Source organism: Zea mays, chromosome 8 (genome assembly GCF_902167145.1).
Source record: "Zea mays cultivar B73 chromosome 8, Zm-B73-REFERENCE-NAM-5.0, whole genome shotgun sequence".
NCBI classification, from domain to species: Eukaryota; Viridiplantae; Streptophyta; class Magnoliopsida; order Poales; family Poaceae; genus Zea; species Zea mays.
The window spans coordinates 133,809,575-133,832,666 of NC_050103.1; the positions used below are offsets into that span (position 1 = coordinate 133,809,575).

Genomic DNA, 23,092 nt, shown 5'->3' on the forward strand with positions numbered 1-23,092 from the left:
AAGTAATGCATGAACCACATATTATTACGAAGAAATCATGCCCCTATATCTAAAGGAAAGCATATGTCCTATACACACCCAAGAGTGACCGATAGGACCCCTATTTATGACAAGGCATGAGCTCGAGCAAAATTTCGATAGCAAAACCCTGATATTCTCTATTTGCACTCATAAAAATGGTGCAATGGAGAACATAGGGGTTATGCTTCTGAAATTACGCACGAGCACACGCTTTTACATAAAAACAGTGGCCAAGGCGCCGTTACATAAAACTGGTTTATGCCCGATGGCCCGTTTGACAGACGTCGAAGATAAGGTTTACGTCCGATGCCTGTCAGATATGCCGTCAGATTTTACCTTACGTCTAAGGGCCATAGGTGGCCGTCGGACATTGCCTTAACGTCCGACGACAGCCCTTTAAGCCGTCGAAAGTGAAATTACCCTTTGGTGGTACTAAGGATCTGGATGTCGTATAGAGTGGGGTGAATAGGTTATTTAAAAATCTTAACACAATATAACTTCCTTATTCTACTCAAAGTGTAGATTGCAATGGAATAAAGACTTTGTCTCAAATAGAACCCACACTTCACAGAAATCTAATACCATAGATAAGTAGGGACGTGCAATGATTTTCCCATGGTTCAGCCAAACCTAAAATGTATGCCTAGTCCATGTTGGAGTTAGCCAACCTGGCTTCAAGTCTATTTCATCCCCTTCCTCCGTTTGCTCAAGTTTATCACCAAGGTGATAAACTGGACTTCCATTGTATTGATGGGGTTGCAGTGTAGCAAAATCGAGGCTAGCACAACTTGGTAGCTCAACAGTAGATGAACGCAACACAAATCTTGCTGAAGATCTTGCTCACTAGCTCTTTCTCATAGTAGCACTACACCTTTCTCTTTAGGCTAAAACACATGCCAAATACTCGATCTACAAGAGAAACACACAATAGAAGGACAAAAATATTATTCTACACTTATATACTACTTGCTTGATGCCTTGGTATTATGGTTGAGGGCGTAGGGAGGACTATTTATAGCCCTAAAAGCTAAAATAGTTGTTGCTACAAATCATGTAACTGCACTATCTAGGGGGCACCGGTTCGGTGCACCACTGGACCGAGCTCTATAGTGGGTCCTCCGGAATCCTGACTCGTACCTTCCAACTTTTAGTGGCACCGAACCAGTCCGGTGCACCACCGGCTTGGGTGCCACGTCAGCTAGCTGTTAGTCGAGTGTTGCCCGCTAGTTAGTGTTGGACCCTATGGTCCAGTGCACCACTGGACCAATTATTGTAGGCAGTCCGGTGATTTTTAGGTAAAATCCCAAGATCGACCAGTTCATTGTTGTGGTCCGGTGCTCCAGATTGTAGATCCTAAATCCTTTTTCTTTGGTTCTTCTTCCAATCAACTTGGGCAACTTTAAGGACTTCCCTATGACTTAGCCAACCATAATTATAGTATAATCCAATTGACTAAGTCATAGGTACACAACTTTCTCGCTTCTCCTTCGCAGCTTTCCTGTTTCACCTCAAACACAGGCCAATAATGACACTTTTACTAGAAACCAAGTTAGAGTGCAAACCAAAGTGACAATAACATTTTAAAAGGTGTATGCAATATATTCAAATGCTCAAACTTGTCATACTTAACCTTTTTCATCATGATGTTCTTTTTGGCCTTGCTTGAGCTCAATGTTGGACTCCAAAACTCCAAGTCACATAATTTGATCACTCTAGCCATATTTTGAGTTCCAACAACTTCCAATGGTTACTAAGAATTTTTCCAAACACAGGAGTGACCCAAACTTCCAATCAAAGTAAACTTAGCTCTTTGAGCCCTTCTAGGTTCTGCCTTTGAAACTTCTACTTGTTCTTGTGACCATAAGCTTACTTGTGCCTTATGACTTGAACCATAAGCTATAGGAATTACATCAATGGCTTCAAGTCATGTCCTTATGTCATGGTCCTCAGTGTGTGGGAGATAGATATCCCCTGGGTCCTCACACCATGGATATGGCCCATGGGCTGCTGGTGAGCCCATGATAAGTCGGCCAGCCGGGCATACTATTGGGTCGCATCTAGGTAGAACAGATTTCACCAAAGAAGATGACGCTCAGAGTTAGAGGCAATCCCGAAGAAATGTGGCGCAAGGCAGCTGTCTGTGCGTACCCGTCAAAGAAAGGATCGCTGAAGGCATACTTTGCACACAATAGGACGCCGAGATACGTGGAGGATAATTCAGGTGACTAGACTCTGCAAGAATCAACGTGCGAATAGAAGCGAACGTAGATAGACTCAAATATGATTAGACAAGCTGTTATGATCTGTAAAGGCATGTCTCCCTAGCTAGTTATATAAGGCTGAGGGGGAACCCCTAAAAAACTCTCTCTGGACATTCCTCTCATCGCAACCATGCCACCACTAGATTGATAGGAGATCTCATCCATCACCACCCGCAACTCAACTGTAATTTGTACTCTACCCACAAATTTAATACTCAGCACCAAACATGACATAGGGTATTACGCATTCAAGCAGCCTAAACCCGTATAATTGCCTTGTGTTCCAGAGTTGCACGTATCATCAAGTCACAATCAACGGTGCCGTCCTCCCCAAAATCACTATGTGGGTTACCCCGTAGTGTGAGTCAGAACATAAACACCGATAGCTGGCAACCCAGGTAGGAGGCGCGACATAGATTCACAACGACTCCATGGTAGTCGTCTTCAACACCACAATCACCTTCAACACCGGGGAGGTTTTCCACTCTGGATCCGTCTCCTGCATCGCAGACCAGAAGGGAGTTCTGCACCGCATCGCGGATCCAGCCGAGGAGCAATATCCTCCGATGGATCCTATCGCGGACGCAGGCTCGCCCCACATAACCTTAGCAAGGACTACTATGATGAACTCTAAAGCATGAAGACCTCAACCAGTCTGTACCCCACAAAGGATCACACTCGCATCGGCTAGGCCCAGGCACCTGTGACCCAGCCAACCGATGCAACACCCTTGGTGATCGGACTACAATGTCCACATCATCCACCTCGGTGTGGGCTCGGATCACTTAGAAGAAAGGAGCGGAAGGCCCCGGTACCACCATAGCCACGGGAGAAAGACCAAAGACTATCTCGCCCGCCGATGGAAGTTCGACTGGCGAAGAAGATTCAAGGTAGATGTGATGGGTTGGAGCAATGATAACGACCGGTGCACTCGCGTCCAAAACCACTTCACCGCGTGGTGTGACGACCTGCCACATTCTATGGATGACATGGCGTCGCACGACGAATTGCGTCTTATCGCGCTGGAAATGATGAAGAATGTTGGGCACCAAAATGAGAAGGCCGGACAGTCCGGCCCTAGGGCCGGACGGTCCGCGGTCCGGACAGTCCGCGCCTGTGGGCCGGACGGTCCGCGCAGGCGCAGAACAGATTAGGGTTCCGAGTTTCTTGCTATGTTTGTTGGCGAGAATCTCGGGATAAACTCAGAGATTTGTTTGTAACGGGTCCAGCCCCCCTCCTCTATAAATAGAGAGGTATACGACCGATTTACAACAACGAATCGAACCTTCAATCAATACAATTTACATTTTATCCTAGAAGTAGTTCTAGTCTAGTTTAGGTTTAGTCTTCCAATCCCCAAATCCTCCGCTTCTCTTCGACTCTACGTTGATTAGAGGAGTCTAGGTCGGTCTACCCGAGCCTAGACACCACCTAGGATCTCTACTCTCTGATGGGGTCCCTCCCAGGAGCGAGATCCAGGCGCCACCGACGATCTTCCGCCGCCTCTGCACACGCGTGGATCGTCTGGCCCTAGGGCGCGGACCATCCGACCATCAGGCAGGAAACCCTAGCCTCGCGCCAGGTCACGGACCGTCCGGCCCTATGTCGCGAACCGTCCGCGCCTGACTAGAGAGCACCGCCGCTGGTTCTTGTTGAGTGTTTGGCGCTCCAAAAAGGCGTCAACATACTTTTGGCGACTCCGCTGGGGACAAAACAAATATAGACTCATCAAATCGGCCCTCAATGGCCAGTTCAAAGGATAGCTCTGATATTTCCCCAAGCAACATCATAGAGCCGACTTGGGAGACCTTGCCAACTGACAAACAGCTCTAGTTCGAGGAGCACAAGGAGCAGATGATCCAGGAGGCAAAAGCAAAGTTCTTGGCCAACTTCAAAGTGGACAGGAACAACAAGGTCGTCCGACATTAGGCGACGGATCCAGCTTCGCTCCGACACACACCAGATATCCCCAATATAAGTAATACAAATGAGCTACAATCTCTTAGGAATTATGTAGATGAACAGCGTGAACAAATGCAAAATATCATAGGGGTATGCAAAATGATTATAGGAGGCTAGTACGTGCATTTGATAAGTCTAATATCGCAAATTTTCCTTCGCACGAGGTTGAGTTAGGGGGTAACATGCGTAATACATCGCTACAGGTTGTCACGACCAGTCACAACCCCTTTATGGGATGCCGATGGACACATACCCTGAGCAACCACAAATCGGCAGCAAATCAGCCGATCTGCACATGCCCGGACCATCCGTACGTGAGCGCGGACCGTCCGAGCCAGCAACGGTCGGGCCCATTTTTAATGAGTTACCAACACATGTGCCCGAGCCACATCGTTTTGCGCAAAATTCAAACTACCCAGTCGGACGGTCCGCATACCACGACGGACGGTCCGCATATAATCACGGACGGTCCGGGCCAATGTCCGGACAGTCTGCACATGACCTTTTTGAAGAGGATTGTTACCTGAATTCTTACCCGTCCTAGCAACACTTCCCATCACACTATGCGATGCATCAGCCCAATAATACAAAATTCAGAGCCCAGGAAAGCTTTCTGGCCCCGCCTAGAAGGTCGAAAAGGAGCGATCAATCCTATGAGCCATATAGGGCAAACGGCAATGCGCCACAGCTCAAACCAATGGGGGGGAAGACAACATGCCAATATCCAGCCAACCCCACCTATGTTTGACCAGAGAGCCGATGGTCTCGCACCGGCTGCCATTGATATAGTGAGGGAAGAGATAGTCGGGGCGTTCCGAGATAAACTTGGAGTAAGTATGGTTCCTGGGGGGCAATCATATCGGAAACCATATGACAACCGATTTGATCACCACCCATACCCACAGGGAACCAGGATACTCGAATTTGCGAAATTTTTGGGTGACCAAGGAAAAAACACGCGCGAACACATAGGCCAGTCGCAATTAGGGGAATTGGCCGACACAGAAGCATTTCGCGTACGTTTATTTTCATTATCTTTAACAGGAACCGCGTTCGCATGGTACGCTACATTACCTCCTAATTCTATTTCGTCATGGGGGGATTTAGAACAAAAATTCCGTGACCACTTTTTCTCTGGTGACAATGAGTTAGATTTGGTAGACCTAGTGGCCTTGCGACATGGGAAGGACGAATCGGTTAATGACTATATCCTAAGATTTCGAGATACCAGAAACCGATGCTTCCAAATTCATTTGGCAGAAAAGCAGTTAGTAGGACTAGCTTTTAATGGATTGCGATATATTTAAAGGAAAGATTAGAAGGCATTCAATTTTTCACGCTAGCACAATTACACCAAAGAGCTTTAGCCTGTGAAAGCCGAAGCAAAGAGACTGCCAAAACTATTCGTCACAATGTCCATATAGTAGAGTGTGACCAAAGTAGCTCGGACGATGAATCAACAGAAATTTATGCTGCTGAAATGGTTTGGCCAAAGCAGGCCAAATCTTCGGCTTGTTCCTCCTTGCAGCCGGTTCAAAAGAAATGGCAAGAGGAGGTTAAGTTTACATTTAATGCTGGTAAATGTGATAAAATATTTGATGAATTACTCAAGAATGGCAACATTAAAATAAATCACATTGTTACATCCGCCGACGAGCTAAAACGTCAGGCATACTGCAAGTGGCATAACTCATTTTCTAATGCCACTAATGATTGTAATGTATTCCGTCGACAGATTCAATCGGCCATTAACAAGGGACGATTGAAATTTCAGGAAATGCAGGTGGATACAGAGCCCTTTCCAATGAACATGATCGACTTCGAGGGCAAGAAAGTCCTGGTTCGGCCAAACACAGCCGATAAAGGCAAAGGCAAGGAGATAGTCATCGACAATGCAAGAGAGGCCGATGAGAATCATAAATTTCTTGCAGGAAAGTGGTGACAGAAAAGACTCCTGATGGAAGGGAAACTCTTAAGGTGACCATCATGACCTTCGGCACTGGGGGGCAAGCATGAACCAAGGAGCAGGAACCCGTGTTGCGCACCCCGGACGGTCCGACACACAGGCGCAGACGGTCCGGGACCCCGCCAGGCGGTCCGGAGAACTCTAGTGGACGGTCCGGTGATGCTCAAGACTCACAACGACCACGTACTTTCAAACCACGACGACCAGAGATAGGTACGTGGAAAACAAATACATTCAAGGTAGCTGGTCGGTTGGTCAAAACCGGCTCGACTTTCGATCAATTATTGTCTAAATACTTAAAAAAGAAGGCCGACCCCAGTGACCGGCCAGCAAAGCGACCCCGCTCACCCATTCATGAGCAACGTCAGGTAAGGCCGATTGGATCACCTCACCAATCGGAAGAAACGAAGGGTCATACTGTGCAACTGAGACCTAACATACCCGCATGGACACCTCCACCTTATCCGCTTATGCCATATCCATACACATATTTACCTCCACCATATGTCCCAAACCAAATGTGGGGCATGCCACCATATCCATTTGGGATGCCATAGTACCCTACTTGGGGGGCACCCCAAACATCTGTATTTCATAGGTTGGCACCTCCAGTACAAGACCAATTGAGCACCGCTCAATCCGGCCATCAGGCACAGGCCCAACAAGAGTGCCGGAGTACTCGGCCTCAAAGGCCGACCAATCCGGCAGGAGGCATATACCTGCAGCAACCGAAAGGACAACAAAAAAGGACGTCATCAAAATAGGTACTGCAGATGTTGTCATACAGGAAGATAATAAAGGGTCGATGATTTTTGGTGAATCGGCCAACACAACCAAAAAAGAAGATACGACTACCATCAAAACAGCCGATCCAAAATACTCCATGCCTCGATGGTGCCCAGCGGGATTGACACGGTCCCAAAAGCAGAAATTACAGCGCCTAAGAGCAAAAGAGAGCCAGGAGAAGGAGGCGGAAAAGATATTCAATGACACACATCCAAAGTACCCGCCACCGCAAAAGAAATGGAGACCAAAGGCCATTGAGGAAAAACAAACGACCACAAAAATAGAAAATAAAACAACACTTGTGCAGCACCCTGCAGGTACGGCAGATAGCCTGGCCAACAAGGCCGGACAATCTGCACCAGGCACGGACCCTCCGCTCCCGGAGTCCGGACCACACCAAGAAGCCTCCAACGACATGCCAACATCAATGGAAGAGGACGACCTACTGGGAGAAGACCTGGTCGACTACGAGGCTTCTCCAGAGCGCCCAGGTATGGATGTAAATGTTATTACATTTTCCACCGATTGTACTATTGTTGGCGACGATGAACCTGTTGTTGCCCAGTTTGATTTTGGTCCTAAAGAAGCCACCTTTACTAAACCAAAGGAATCGGTAAATCATTTAAAGCCGCTCTTCATGCGCGGTCACATTGATGGGATACCGATTGCTAAAATGTTGGTAGATGGAGGCGCGGCTGTAAATCTAATGCCTTATTCATTATATAGAAAATTAGGTAAACAAGATGACGAACTTGTCAAGACCAACATGACCCTCAGCGGTGTTGAAAATGATAGTTCGATTAAAGCCAGGGGAGTCACGTCCGTTGAATTAACCATCGGGACTAAGACCCTTGCTGCTGCATTCTTCGTCGCTGATGTAGAAGGAAATTACAGTCTAATCCTAGGTAGAGATTGGATTCATGCCAACCAGTGTATACCTTCTACATTACATCAAATGTTAATACAATGGGTAGGCGATGATGTAGAACAGGTACATGCTGATGTATCAGCCTGTATCGCTGTGACCGATGCCCCTGTACTCTGGACTTATGAGACTGCTACATGTCTCACAGGAGTAGATTTTTCTGATTACCAGTTCATAAGTATAGATAAGAAGGGTTTCATTCCTGTAATGCTAGAGCCGATGGAGAATCGGCTAAATCCTAAGTAAAGTTTAAATGATGAGTACACACAAAATTTATGAGTCCTTGGTCACACACAGTTTGGTTTCTAAAGCCGAATCATCTGGTCTTCCACCAAACAGTTCGGACTTTAAGACCGAACATCTACCACGACATAGAGACGATATTACGGATGATCCGACCCCTGAGATCGGAGAGTCCACCACCACACAAAGAACATCTTATTCCTCTGTGGGGACATGATAGAGGAATTCAGAGATCTCGATAAACTAGGACAGGGGTTTACATCGGCCGATCCTTTGGAGGAGATCGACATAGGAGATAGTAAAACTCCAAGGCCGACTTTTATAAACAACACCCTGGAGACCGATTCTAGAAGTGAAATGATCGGTCTATTGAAGGAATATTCAGATTGCTTTGCTTGGAATTACACTGAGATGCCGGGACTAAGCCGAGAGATCGTAGAGCATCGGCTGCCCATTAAGTCCGGTTTCAGACCTTTCAAGCAGAGAGCTAGAACATTTCGTCCAGATCTTCTCCCACGAATCAAGGATGAAATCCACCGGTTGTTAGAAGCTAATTTTATTAGACCTTGCAGATAAGCAGAGTGGGTCTCCAATATTGTGCCGGTGGAGAAGGAGTCAGGTAAGTTTAGAGTATGCATTGATTTTCGCAATTTAAATAGAGCAACTCCTAAAGATGAGTATCCCATGCCCATAGCTGACACATTAATCAATAATGCATCAGGAAATAGAATTATTAGCTTTCTTGATGGTAATGCCGGATATAATCAGATTTTTATGGCCGAAGAGGATGTGTCTAAAACGGCCTTCATATGTCCAAGCTTCATTGGTTTATTTGAGTGGGTGGTCATGACATTTGGTCTGAAAAATGCTGGTGCTACCTATCAGAGGGCTATGAATTTGATCTTCCATGAGCTATTGGGAAACACTGTGGAAGTCTACATTGATGATATTGTAGTCAAATCAGCTGAGTTTAGTTCTCATGTAGCTGATTTGCGCAAAGCCTTTGAAAAAATGTGTCGGTATGGTTTGAAAATGAACCCACGTAAATGTGCTTTTGGAGTGTCGGCTGGTAAATTTTTAGGATTTGTCATCCATGAACATGGTATAGAGATAGACCCTGACCGAATCAAATCTATTCGGAATGTGGGACCTCCAACCTGTAAGGTCGAAATGCAGAAGTTTCTCGGCAAGGTGAATTATTTACGAAGATTTATCTCTAACCTAGCCGAGAAGATTGATGCATTCACCCCTATCCTTCGGCTTAAGAATGAGGCCAAATTCGCTTGGGGCAGAGCAGCAGGACGCATTTGATCTCATTAAAAAATACCTGTCTTTGGCTCCCGTATTAAAAGCACCACAACTAGGAGTACCATTCAGATTATACATTGCAGCTAAAGATAAGGTCATTGGGGCTGTTCTAACACAAGAAACTGAAGGAAAGGAGCATGTGGTGACATATCTAAGTCAGAGGTTGGTGGATGCTGAAACAAGGTACACTTTTGTTGAGAAGTTATGCTTATGCTTGTTTTATGCATGCACCAAGTGCAGATGTTATTTACTGTCTAGTCATTGCATTGTTTCTGGTCAAGCCGATGTGATCAAATACATGTTGCATAACCCAATTATGAGTGGTAGAGTTGGTAAGTGGGCTTATGTACTCGTAGAATATGATTTGGCCTATGCACCATTGAAATCTATGAAAGGCCAGGTCGTAGCGGATTTTATTGTAGAACATCGGATTAATGATATTCATAAACTAGACATGTCATATCTCACTATTACTCCTTAGACTTTGTATTTTGATGGATCGGTTTGCAATGAAGGGCAAGTAATTGGCATCGTACTTGTTTCACCAAGTGATGTCTCCTTCGACTTCTCTAGCCGATTGAAAACTTATTGCACTAACAATCAAGCCGAATATGAGGCCCTTTTATTCGGCTTGGAGCTTTTAAATTGTATGGGAGTAAAACATGTGAAGGCATTTGGTGATTCTCAGCTGGTCGTCCAACAGGTATTAGAAGAATATCAATGTTTTGATGGTACTCTAAATAGTTACCTTGAAAAATGTTGGGGCATAATTCATTCTTTTGACGAATTCAGCATTTGGCATATCTCTAGAGTTGAGAATCATAGAGCTAACAATTTGGCATAAGATGCATCAGGATATCGGATAAAGAGAGGGAGATTTCACAACACTGAAAATCTGATAACCGGTGCAGGGCCAATTCCCCAGGTCGCGGACCGTCCACGTGAAGACGCCGGACCGTCCGGGTTACCAAGAAAGTTCTCCTAATCGATTCGGCTGATAATGAAGCCGATGCAAGTGATTGGAGGACACCCATAACTAATTATTTATGAAATCCCAATGTCAGGACAAATAAGAACATTCGGCGTACAGCTTTCAAGTATGTCTTGATGAGTGATGAACTTTATCGCCGAACAGTCAACGACGTCCTGCTTAAGTGTTTGGGCCCAGATGATGCTATATTAGCCATGGCCGAAGTACATGAAGAAATTTGTGGTACCCATCAATGGGCTCCAAAGATGAAGTGGCTATTGCGAAGGTCTGGTTTTTATTGGCCGAACATGATAGCTGATTGCTTCAAGTACTACAAGGGTTGCTAAGTGTGTCAAAAATTCGGCGACCTACAGTTGGTCCCTGCAGCTGAATTACATCCTATCATCAAGCCTTGGCCTTTCAGAGGATGGGGATTAGACTTTATCGGAGAAATTCATCCTTCATCATCAAAGGGGCATCGGTTCGTGTTAGTTACCACTGACTACTTTACCAAATGGACTGAAGTCGTTGCTCTAAAGAACATGACACACAAGGAGGTAATTGAGTTCATAACTGAGCATATTATTCATAGATTCGACATTCCCTAGACTTTGACTATAGATCAAGGGACTTCTTTTATGTCAAAGGAGGTACGTGAATTTGCTGAATTATCTCTACTACTGATTATGTAGCTATTGTAGGCGTCCACAATTTTCCAGTGGCGCACGGTTCTGCCATCTCCCTCCGCCACCCTCCGCGCTCCATCCGCGTTGCATCAACGCCCGCGGGTTCTGCCTCTCCCTCTCACTGCGCCGCCTGCCCCCGCCGCACCCCTCCACCGCGCCCCTTCCCCCGCCTTGGATCTCGCCCGAAAGCGCCGCGGATCCACCGTACCCCCGCCCTGGCGCCTTGGTTCCTCGCCCTGGATCCACCACCTCCTCTTCTCCCCATAACTGCGTCGCCTGCCCCCACCGCACACCTCCACCGCGCCCTCGTCCCCGTCTCCGGCGCCAGGAGCGAGACCCCCATGGCGGCAGTGAGGCCCGCGGCGGCAGTGAGGTCCGGGAGCGAGACCCCCACGGCGTCCCCGTCTGCGTCCCCGTCCCCATCCGCGCCCGGGACGCCCACGGTCGCGGTCGCGTCTCCGGCGCCGGTTGCGGGGCCCAGGCCGGCGACGGGGTTTACGGAGAAATCACCGCTTCACCTCGCTGCCTCCCCCACCGTGCGTTCGTAAGAGCCAAGAGTGGGCGTCTAGATTCCTACACCATGCCCCCACTCGCGCAATCCTCGTTCCCATGGAACCCTAACCAAGAATCCGACTCGGTGCTAGATGAATCGCACGGAAGGAAGACGAGAAGGCCCCGAGGCGAGCGGGGGAACAAAGAAGAAGATGGTCTGTGCGGCGGTGAAGTGCCTGTGCTGGTTCTACAAGGTGGTGAAGTGCCGGGGAATCGTCTTCGTCAAATGCACGGCCAACGCCAAGCACAAGCAGCGCCAGGGATTCTCCACCATCACCGAAGCAGCCGTCGTCTCGTTCGTTCACCTGCCTCCGCCGCCGCCCGCTAGCGGTTCCGCCTCCGTCGCAGCTTTCGCAGAGTAAGATGATCCTCCACTCTCATGCCCAGATTGTCCTTATTCATTGTATTTTCCCCTGTTGTTAGCGAGTAAGCAGTTCCGGAGTCTTATGCGCCATCGATTACTGGCCGAATTAGGGTTCTGATTGTGCTGAATGGTCAGATTTGTGCTGGATCTTTACTTCTAGCTACGCAAGCTGCGGCGCTCCAGGCGGATCTGGCCATGTTCACGTCCGATCCCAAGGACACCGAGGACTTCGCCGCGTGGAGCAAGGAGGCGCTCTCCCAGGTGTCATGTTTAATGCTGACTGGACTGAAATATTTTAGTCCTTCCTTTTAGTTTCAATGTTTGACAATTTAGAGATTAAATATGACTAAAAGGTAGAGACAAACAAGCCCTTTGCATTTGCATCACTGTATTCATCTTACGAAGTTCTATAAAATGGTGAGTTTACAAATTCAGCGACCAGAGTACATTTGCAACATAAATTGTTTTACATAAAACGGTGAAGTTGCGACGATGGTACAGAGAGGCGCGCTCCGGTAGCGCTATGCTTTTTCAGATGAAGATCCAGCTTCGATAGAGAACAGGTAAGAACTAGACAATTTCTGCTCCAGGGGGAAGTATAGTTACCAGTCCAATCCCCAGTCGCAGGTTTTTTATGGATGAACATATCAGTTACAAACCAAGCACTATATATAAACCATCACGGTTAAAGTGAGACGATGTATTTAAATATATATATATATATATATATATATATATATATATTATATATAAAGGTAGAAGGCTCATTTTGAAAGCTCATGCACAGTGAGAGTTATTTTAAAAATCACGACTGTTTACAGAGATTGCATTACACTAATACATTCCTTTCCTATATATTTTCTAGGCTTGTTTGGGAGCAATGATAGAGGAGGAGATTGAAGGGTCTATCTCCAGTGCGCACTGAGCAGCACCAAAAGCATGGCACCTTCTCACATTTGGACTGCATTGTCACTAGGTGCTTCTCCTCATCTCCAACTACTACAACAACATTATACACTGACAAATGAGAAAATGTGTACATCCAATCTGAATTCAATAAAGGGCTCTTTAACATTTTTAAACATAGAAAAAAATATGTTTCTTATAACCTACTAATTAGAACAATTATCTTTAGGAGCTTAATTTTCCAAATATATTACCTGGGGATCATCCTTGTTCTGGAACAACATAGAATGCATTGGCTTGTACTGTTTGAAGTTAATAAAGCCTTCTCTTCACTGAAATACATCTTTTAACTGTTAGACATTGCAATGATATCCCATGATTAGATACAGTCATGTAAAACACACATCTAGAAGCCCTTCAGTAAATACTGCCATTTTCTTTACCTTCAAATTTTATATATTGTTGACTCTTGCCACTTGTTACCTTATTTTTCTGGGGGATGAACAAGAGATAGAAGAACTTATGGTCGGCCTTGAAACCTACCTGGTAAGTAACATTAATGCCCTTCCCGTCTGCCTCCACGACGTCTGTACTTGTGAGCGGATCATCTTGTGATCTAACATTTTGTCTCTGTATTTCTAGGTTCTACAATGTCCTGTCAAAATATACCAGACATTTCCAAATCTAGATTATTTAAACATTTTCCAGTGTCTTATGTTCTTGAGTCAGCTTAAAAGTGTTGCAAGCATCTTGGACAAGCTTATTTCTGGAAGCAAGGCATGCCCCCTTTTCCCTTTGTGAAACAAGACAACTTCTTAGTTTGCTGATTGTCTTTGTTTTGTAACTTAACCTTATGTTCATTTGCCAGGATGACGCTCTCCTTGCGTACCAAACTGCTTTTGATCTTGCTGAAAATGAAAACCAGGCTTTCCTCCTAAATGTGCGGAATCACCTTGATGCATTGAGTTCACATACTTCTGCCCATGTGTACCCTGCGAGCAGACTGGTTGTACAAAGTAATCAAACTAATGCTGCTACAGAACCATCTGAGGATGTCCAGATGAGGGATGACATAACCATGCCAAATGACAGTGCTGCCACTATGGATCCAAATGCAGCAACACATCCTGATAGGCTGACAAATCAAGGGTATATTGTCAGGAGAGACATCTATTCTGTTGATGTTGCAGTTCCTATACAACCATAATAGGTAATGTGATATTATGTGACTGGATTATAACAACTGACCATTCTTTTAGTTTTGTGTCTTAATTTTTTTTACATTTAACAGGCCTGATCTTCAAATTTTGAAGACTAAGCAAGCTGTGGAAATGAGGAACAATGTCTGTCACAACACAAGGACAACAGTTGATACCTTCCTCAGAGAAAAATTGGTGTGGTTTGTTTTATACAGTGTACTTGCTCTAAACTGCTTAGCATTTTCAATTTTAATAGAAACCAGCAACGCACGGGCACCTAACTATATTATTTATGATTGACATTTTTTAAAGTATTAGTCTTAGTTTTTTAGTTGCTATAGTTTGCATGTAGGTTTTACATGAAATAATCTTATTAACAACGTTGTGATCCCTCGCCCACCGCCAAGCCCGTGCTCTCTCTAGCATCGTCTCCCTCCGTCGGCAAAAGCGCCCAGCGACTGTCCTCGCCCGCAAACCCAAATTTTGAGTTTTTACAGCTACAAATGTGTTATTTTAGATTTTAGCTCATTTGATTGACAGAAGTTGTCTGTAATAGGCTAAATCAAACTGGAGAGACTCTTATTATGTACCTACTATTCTTAGACATAGGGAGTTTGTCATGTATGCTATATTGTTGTTGAGTACAAGTCTCATGAAGTCATGATTTTGTTTTATTTAGCTCCCGTTATAGAAGTATTATTTGTGTTTTTTATTCTTCTGTGCTATGCATTTTTGTCTACACTTTTAGTAATATTATTTTTACTATTTTAGTGGTATCATTATGTTGTTTTATTCCATTTGCAGATTCTGTAATCTCTGGTATTCAAAGAGATCATATGGAAACCATATGTCCCAGATTTAGCATCAATATGGGGTAGGCTCTGTCCTTCTTACATGGATGAAGACATTCTGGAAGGTTTACTTTAGGTTGCTTGAGTCGTATATAAATGAGTATTGTTATGAAGTACCATTTTCTATGCATCACTCTCTTGTAGTATAAATTTTTTATTTTCATTGTAGACTACATTTTATATACTAATTTTAGTTTGAATGAAACTTCTGTGGTTGAAACTGAGATGTCATCATAGCAAAGCACAAGTTATAACTATACAATATAATTACTTGTTCATTCTGGTAATTTACTTTTGATGGGCATTATTTGTTGTTTTTTCAAGTTAACACATTCATCCATTGCTATGTTGCAGCAAGAAAAACTGTAATAGTTTTTGACCTGGAGGTTGGGATATGCAAGAATGAGGGGGCTGTGCAATCTGAAGAGCAGGGACTGGGACCTTTCCTTCAGTCTTCAGCACCCACGTGTTGCACATTATATTTTAGGGCCAGCTAATCAAGGGATAAGTAAGTTCTGCTAATCAAGGGAAAAACTACTTTTGAATTTGATGGCTCCTATGTATTGAATTTATCACTTTTGTGGACTCCTCAATAGTTTCATAATTCTACAGCTGGATATTTTAGCGGTTGAGCTATCCAAAAGAGAATACGAGTTGCTTAGGCAAAAAACAGAGGTAACAAAAATTGCAGACACGCTGAAACTGGTGAGTTCAAATTCCTAGCATCAACTCTGGACGTTCAGCTATGTTTTTTTGCTGGTATGAGATGTGACCATTATGATACCAGTAAGTTAGAGGGTGATTGCTTTGAAGATCCAGGGCCAAGTGATCTTTACACCTACTAATCATGGTTTCGAGATTGGTGACATTGCATTGTATGTCTACACTGAGTTAATATAAGACATCGTGATTATTTATATTCTTGGTTATGTATTGATAAGACATTGGATCGATGATGTTTGATTTTATCTGAGCCAATTTCGCCATTAGAATATGTACATTGATGTGTCAGTTATGGTTTTTCTATCAAAGAATATTGTTATAGTAATTATTATTTCATCAAGCATAATATATCCTAGCAACGCACGGGCCATTAACTAGAGGAAATCTATTCGTGAGTTGGAAATATTATGGAGATTCATGTCGACTGTGCGTTATGTCGGTTTTCAATATGTAGCTCTTGTATCCTGATTGATTCTGCCTGGAATCATAACCTTGTGTGATGTTTCTATGGCTGTGAGTTTTTGTTCCTTCGGATACGACAATGCTCGCTTCTTTCAGGTTTTGAGTGATCCCCAGAATAGGGCGGCATATGATCAGTATGGCAAGGAAGGGCTGAAGGCCTTTGCAGATATCTAGGAGTGTTGTGAGGCTGAATGGGTAAGCATTTTTGTAGTTGGGTTCTTGCATTGCACCATCTTTCACATTTGAGACTACTCAGCTTTATTTACAATTAGAAGCTAGATTTGTTTCACTATGAAAGCATACCCTTGTTTGTAGTTATGGAATGTATTTCAGTTTTTAGGTCATAAATAAAGTAAAAACTGCTATTTGAATAGATTAACAGAGTCTTATCTCTGCTCTCTTAATAGGTAGTACAGACTAGGACCGAATCGGAGATCTTAACAATCGATATAAAGCCTCGCTGGAAGAAGGGAACTAAGATCACGTTCCCCGACAAGGGCAACGAGCAGCCAAACCAACTCCCATGCTTTGGTACAGATCGTTGTACCGTGCGATGAGGTTTCTCTTCAATCTATTCTAAGTTTCGATCATTATTGAACAACGCTTCATGGATATGCAAATTTTGAACTTGGTTCTCTTCTAAGTTTCGATCATTATTGAACAACACTTCATGGATATGCAAATTTTGAACTTGGTTCTCTGATGCCCATAGAACTGAAAGCGTGGTAACCTTCGACCAGTTCTTCATCTTCTGTATTTCCATAGCTTGAATTTTCTCGCTCTTCATCTTATCACTAGAATCACAATAGATTACGAAACTTTTTTCTCTTAACAATATAACACATATTTGTACATAAATTACCGTGACATTTTATGTTCCCGTTGCAACGCACGGGCACTCACCTAGTATAGAATTAAGTTGCTTAATTCATCTTCATATTATGCTCAGGCCAATAGACAGGCCGAGTCTAGTAATAGGACATTGATTAACTTGATAAAAAAGAAGATATCTGATAATCCTAAGCATTGGCATAAGATTTTGTCCGAAGCTTTATGGGCTCACAGAATATCTAAACATAGTGCTACTAAAGTATATCCTTTTAAGCTTGTCTATGGGCAAGAAGCAGTGTTGTCTGTAGAAATAAGTTTGAATGCTATCAGGTTCGCCAGACAAAATGATCTAACCATCACTGATTATTATAATTCAATGATGGATAATATTGATGAGGTGACCGACAAGAGGGTGATAGCTTTGGGAGCAATAAAAAAGGACAAGATCATGGTAGCTAGGGCCAACAACAAGAAGGTCAAAGCAAAGTCATTTCAAGTAGGGGATCTGGTGTGGAAGACCATCCTACCTCTAAGGAATAAAAACCTGAAGTTTGGAAAATGGTCGCCAAGCTGGGAGGGTCCTTATAAAGTAAAACATGTGATGTCTGGTAACGCCTATTTACTACAAACGTTATAAGGCAAGGATTTACGTAAGGCTTTGAATGGGCGTTTTCTCAAGCAGTACCATCCTAGTATGTGGCAAGATGCTTAAGAAAACCGATGTAATCACATCGAGTTAAATGCTTTTGGTTTGCTCAGCTCCACCAAAAGGCAGGGGGCATATGTTGGGCACCAAAATGAGAAGGCCGGACGGTCCGGACAGTCTGTGCCTGTGGGCCGGACGGTCTACGCAGGCGCAGAACAGATTAGGGTTCCGAGTTTCTTGCTATGTTTGTTGGCGAGAATCTCGGGATAAACTCGGAGATTTGTTTGTAACGGGTCCAGCCCCCTCCTCTATAAATAGAGAGGTATATGGCCGATTTACAACAACGAATCGAACCTTCAATCAATACAATTTACATTTTATCCTAGGAGTAGTCCTAGTCTAGTTTAGGTTTAGTCTTCCAATCCCAAAATCCTCTGCTTCTCTTCGACTCTACGTCGATTAGAGGAGTCTAGGTCGGTCTACCCGAGCCTAGACACCACCTAGGATCTCTACTCCCTGACGGGGTCCCTCCCGGGAGCGAGATCCAGGCGCCGCCAGCAATCTTCCGCCGCCCCTGCACACGCGCGGACCGTCCGGCCCTAGGGAGCGGACCATCCGGCCGTCAGGCAGGAAACCCTAGCCTCACGCCAGGTCACGGACCGTCCGGCCCTGTGCCGCGGACCGTCCGCGCCTGACCAGAGAGCACCGCCGCTGGTTCTTGTTGAGTGTTTGGCGCTTTAAAAAGGCGTCAACAAAGAACAAAGTGGACCAATGGAAATCGGATATCGAGAAGTGAGTAGCCGACATGAAGCTGGAGATATCGCGCGCCAACAAATTCATGGAGCGCGAACATCGCTCTGTGATCGCAGCATGACCAAGCATCTTTGGTCCGTTCGAGTCAACTTCCGAGCGTCGACCTGTCAGATTTTAGTATGTCCATGGGCACAATGGCCACCGTTTTAATTCATATCACCGGGAGCGCGAGTCTGGCTATGACAATACCCATACACACGATCTGGTTAGCGGTATGTATCCCAGCCAGCCTCTGTGTTCTGTTGATGAACGTTGCCAGCCCTGCGCAACGCATGGACCGTCCGGCCACTAGGCACGGACCGTCCGATCCTAGGCTGTGGACCGTCCACGTTGCCACAGAGAGCCCGCCAAGCGGAATAACTCCTAATGATTGGTGCCCAGATCTGCGCCAACATACTTTTTGGCGACTCCACTGGGGAGACTAAGATTGGATCTAACAGACCGGCCCCATATGACCAGTCCAAAGGATAACTTCGGTCTCTCCAAAGCAATATCATGAAACCGACTACGGATGGTGTATCGGTTGAAGAATATCGAAGGCTGGAAGACGCCAGGAAAAGGATGTAGGTTGAACTCGATGAGTTGTTCTTAGCTGATTTCAAGGTTGATCGGAACAAGGAGCTTGTCCGATAGAGGGAATAGAACCTAACGAGTCTTCGTCCTGCTACAATCGGACCCCCTATAAGTAAACACGAGTACACGACGACATCCAAGCTCTTCGATCTTACGTAGAGAAACGATGGGGAATTTATGCAACAAATCTTAGGGGGTGTACAAGAGGATTATTGGAGGCTAGCACGTGCATTTGATAAACCTTCTATTACTAGTTTTCCATCACATGATGCCCAAACTAAAGAAGACCCACAAGACCCATCGACTGCAAATGGACATGCCCAATCCCAGCCACTTTATGGGATGCTGATGAACACCTATAACGGCCAGCCACATCCTCCGCCACCTATTTGGGAATAACCCATGCCCCTACGCATGGTCGAATAGTCCGGGCCTGAGGCCAAACGATCCGTGTGGGGGGACAGATATCCCCCATGTCCCCATGGGCACTAAAACATGTCATGGGCCACCTGATAGGTTTCCTGTTGAGTCATCCTATAGGATGGACTAGCAAGATTGGGCCAACTTACACTACCGGAATCCGGGCCTTTGCCGAGTGCTTTTTATTGGGCACTTGGCAAAAGAAGACTTTGCCGAGAGCCGCACTCGACAAAGTCCTGCGTTCGGTAAAGAGCTTGTTTACCGAGCACAGGACACTCGACATAGAGGAACACTCGGCAAAGACTGCTTTACCGAGCGGCAAGCACTCGACAAAGACGACGCTCGGCAAAGGGCCGTTAGCGGCCGTCTACAGCTGACGGCCATCAGCCTTTGCCGAGGGCCGAAAGTCGGCACTCGGCAAAGTAGATTCTTTGCCGAGTGTCAAATATCTGGTACTCGGCAAAGAGGGTCTTTACCGAGTGTCTTCTGTGGACACTCGGCAAAGAATATTTTTATTTTTTTATTTTGGCAACCAAACTTTTTGTGGTACGTTCCTACACTATGTAGACCTACATGTACCATTTTGGGACAATTATAACAGTGTTTTCAATAGCTAGTAGATTTAGTTCATTAATTTGAATTTTTTTTCGGAAAATTCAGATTTGAACTGCAGGTCACTCGAAACTTGGATAATCGTGCATGCAAAAATGATACACATGTTATTTAGCACAAGTTACGACCAATTTCAGGAGCGGATCAAAACTTCGATCAACATGCTCACTAAACATGGCCGTGAACTTGCCATCCACATGTTTAAAAATTGTATAAAACACAAACAAAGTCAGAAAATCATGAAACTTGTCCATGTGTCATGATATCATATGTAGAGGCTGTGATAAAAAATTAAAAAAGTTTCGAGAAATCTGTGACACACTATGTGTAGAAACCTAAGAGATCATGTGTGGATCTCTATGATTTCATGTGTCGATCTCTTAGGTTTCTACACATAGTGTGTCATAGCTTTCTCGAAACTTTCTCAAATTTTTATCACAGTCTCTATATATGATATCATGACACGTGGACAAGTTTCATGATTTTCTGACTTTGTGTTTTATACAATTTTTCAACACGTGGATGGCAAGTTCACGGCCATGTTTAGTGAGCATGGTGCTCGAAGGTTCCGATCGGCTCCTAAAATCGGTCGTAACTTGTGTTACCTAACATAGATATTATTTTTGCATGCAAGGTTTTTCATGTTTCGAGCCACTTGCAGTTCAAATGCGAATTTTCCGAAGAAATTCAAATAAACGAACTAAATGTACTAGCTATAGAAAACACTTTTATAATTGTCCCAAAATGGTACATGTAGGTCTATATAGTGGTTGGGAAAATAAAAAAAATAAAAATGTACTTTACCGAGTGTCTAGAGATGACACTTGGCAAAGAAGCCTTTGCCGAGTGTCCGCTGGTTGACACTCAGCAAAGTGTAGTGGAATAATCTTTGTGAGTGTCCACCGGGCGACACTCGGCAAAGAGGACTTTGCTGAGTGCCGGATCGGGGGCACTCGGCAAAGTGTATTTTAAAATTTAAAAAAAATCTTTGACGAGTGCCAGATCACGGGCACTCGGCAAAGAATGCTTACTTACCAACGGTAAACCCTTTCTTCCTCACTCTCTCACTCTCACTCTCACTCTCACGCGTCGCCGCCGCTGCCCTCACACGACGCAGCCGCGCCCTCCCCTCACCGTGCCCGCCACTCGCCGTGCCCTCCCATCGCCGCGCCCTCCCCTCACCATCCGCCCTCCCCTCACCGTCCACCCCTCGCCGTCTGCCCTCCCCTCGCCATCCGCCCGCCCCTCGCCGCTCCCTCCCCTCGCCGCGCCCTCGCCTCGCCGTCCGCCTGCCCCTTGCCGCGCCGTCCGCCCTCGTCCTGCGCCATCGCCACACCGCCGTCGCCGTGCCTCGGCCTCAACCGCCGTCTCCACGCTTCACCCTCAACCGCCGTCGCGCCCGGTACCACACCGTCGCTTGGTAATGTGATTCATAATTCTCTATATATGTGAGCATGTGATTGATAATGTGATGGATAGTTAGAGTTATATTATCTCTAGCCACTAGGTACTTAGAAATTGCATTGTGTGGATAACCTTTTTTCTAGTAGATTAATAAAAGAATGCCGAACTCTAAAACATGCATATTACATGAATAGAATAGAAGCGGATATATATATATATATATATGAATTATGTGTGTATGTCTCATGGATTGGATATATATGTGTAATTGCCGGCCATCGTGCCGTTGAATTATGCGTGTATGTCAGCCATCGTGTTGATAGTTTTATTTTCAGGATTTTGAAACTTCCCCGTGCAGGGGAGGTGCTACCGAAATTTTCTGCTGTGCTTCTGTTAGAGGATGGAGGACCGTGAGTGGATGTACACGGGCCATAGTGGAAGGAACGATGTCACCACTGAATGGATTAGAAAGATCGATGATTTCGTGGAATGAGCATATGACGAAGCTGCTAAAGGAGCGAGTCTAGTCCCATGCCCATGCAGCAAATGTGCCAACTGGAAAAGAAAACCAAAGAAGGCCATGGTAGAACATATTTGGAAGAATGGATTTACGCCGGGCTATACTCGGTGGATCTTTCATGGTGAAGCGCATCGTACGAGAGAGGAGATGCTAAGACAACGCGTCGAGGATTATGATGCCAATGCGGGGGTAGCGGATATATTGAACGACTATCAGGAGGCACAGTATACGGGAGGATGTATGGATGACGAGCCAGAGCCGGCCGCAAAGGCGTTCTACGACATGTTTGACACAGCACAGAAGCCCCTTCATGGCAAGACAAAGGTTTCTCAACTGGATGCCATTGGGCGTGTAATGGCGTTCAAGTCGCAGTACAGCATGAGTAGAGACGCAGTCGATGGCTTATTGACGGTTATTGGGAGCCTGCTTCCGGATGATCACGTTCTGCCAAAGAGCATGTACGAGGCACAGAAACTCCTTCGTGCACTCAAGATGATGTATGAGCAGATTCATGCTTGTCCAAAGGGCTGCGTGCTATTTAGGAAAGAATACGCGGAGGCAAAGTACTGTCACAAGTGTAAATCGTCTAGGTTCATGGAGGTAGACTCTGGTGATGGACAGAAGAGGCAGCTCGACATCCCCTTGACAATCCTATGACACCTTCCGTTCATACCGAGGATCCAGCGTCTGTACATGACAGAGGAATCCGCGAAACATGACATGGCACAAAAATGGAAAACGATACAATCCTGACAAGATGGTGCACGCATCCGATGGTGAAGCATGGAAACACTTTGATGCCATTCACCGTGAGAAAGCCGAAGAGGCTCATAATGTACGTGTTGGGTTGGCCACAGATGGGTTCAATCCCTATGGAATGAGCGCTGCCCCGTACACATGTTGGCCCATGTTTGTTATCCCAATCAATCTTCCCCTGGTGTGTGCTTTCAAAGGCAGAATATATTCGTGTCGTTGATAATTCCCGGACACCCAGGGAATAAAATGGGCGTGTACATGGAGCCTTTGATCGATGAATTGGTACGTGCCTGGGAGGAAGGGGTATGGATGTATGACCGAGCTACAAAGAC

The 23,092-nt window shown here is 45.2% G+C and overlaps 1 long non-coding RNA gene across 1 annotated transcript; it reads left to right on the forward strand.

Annotated features, from left to right (window-relative positions):
* Window positions 1–13,818: 13,818 nt before the first annotated feature.
* On the forward strand, window positions 13,819–16,377 carry LOC103635922 (uncharacterized). The gene is made up of 4 exons (XR_002264252.2): window positions 13,819–14,160; window positions 14,242–15,023; window positions 15,355–15,705; window positions 16,282–16,377. It is a non-coding gene; the product is annotated as an uncharacterized lncRNA (long non-coding RNA).
* The last annotated feature ends 6,715 nt before the right edge of the window (window positions 16,378–23,092 follow it).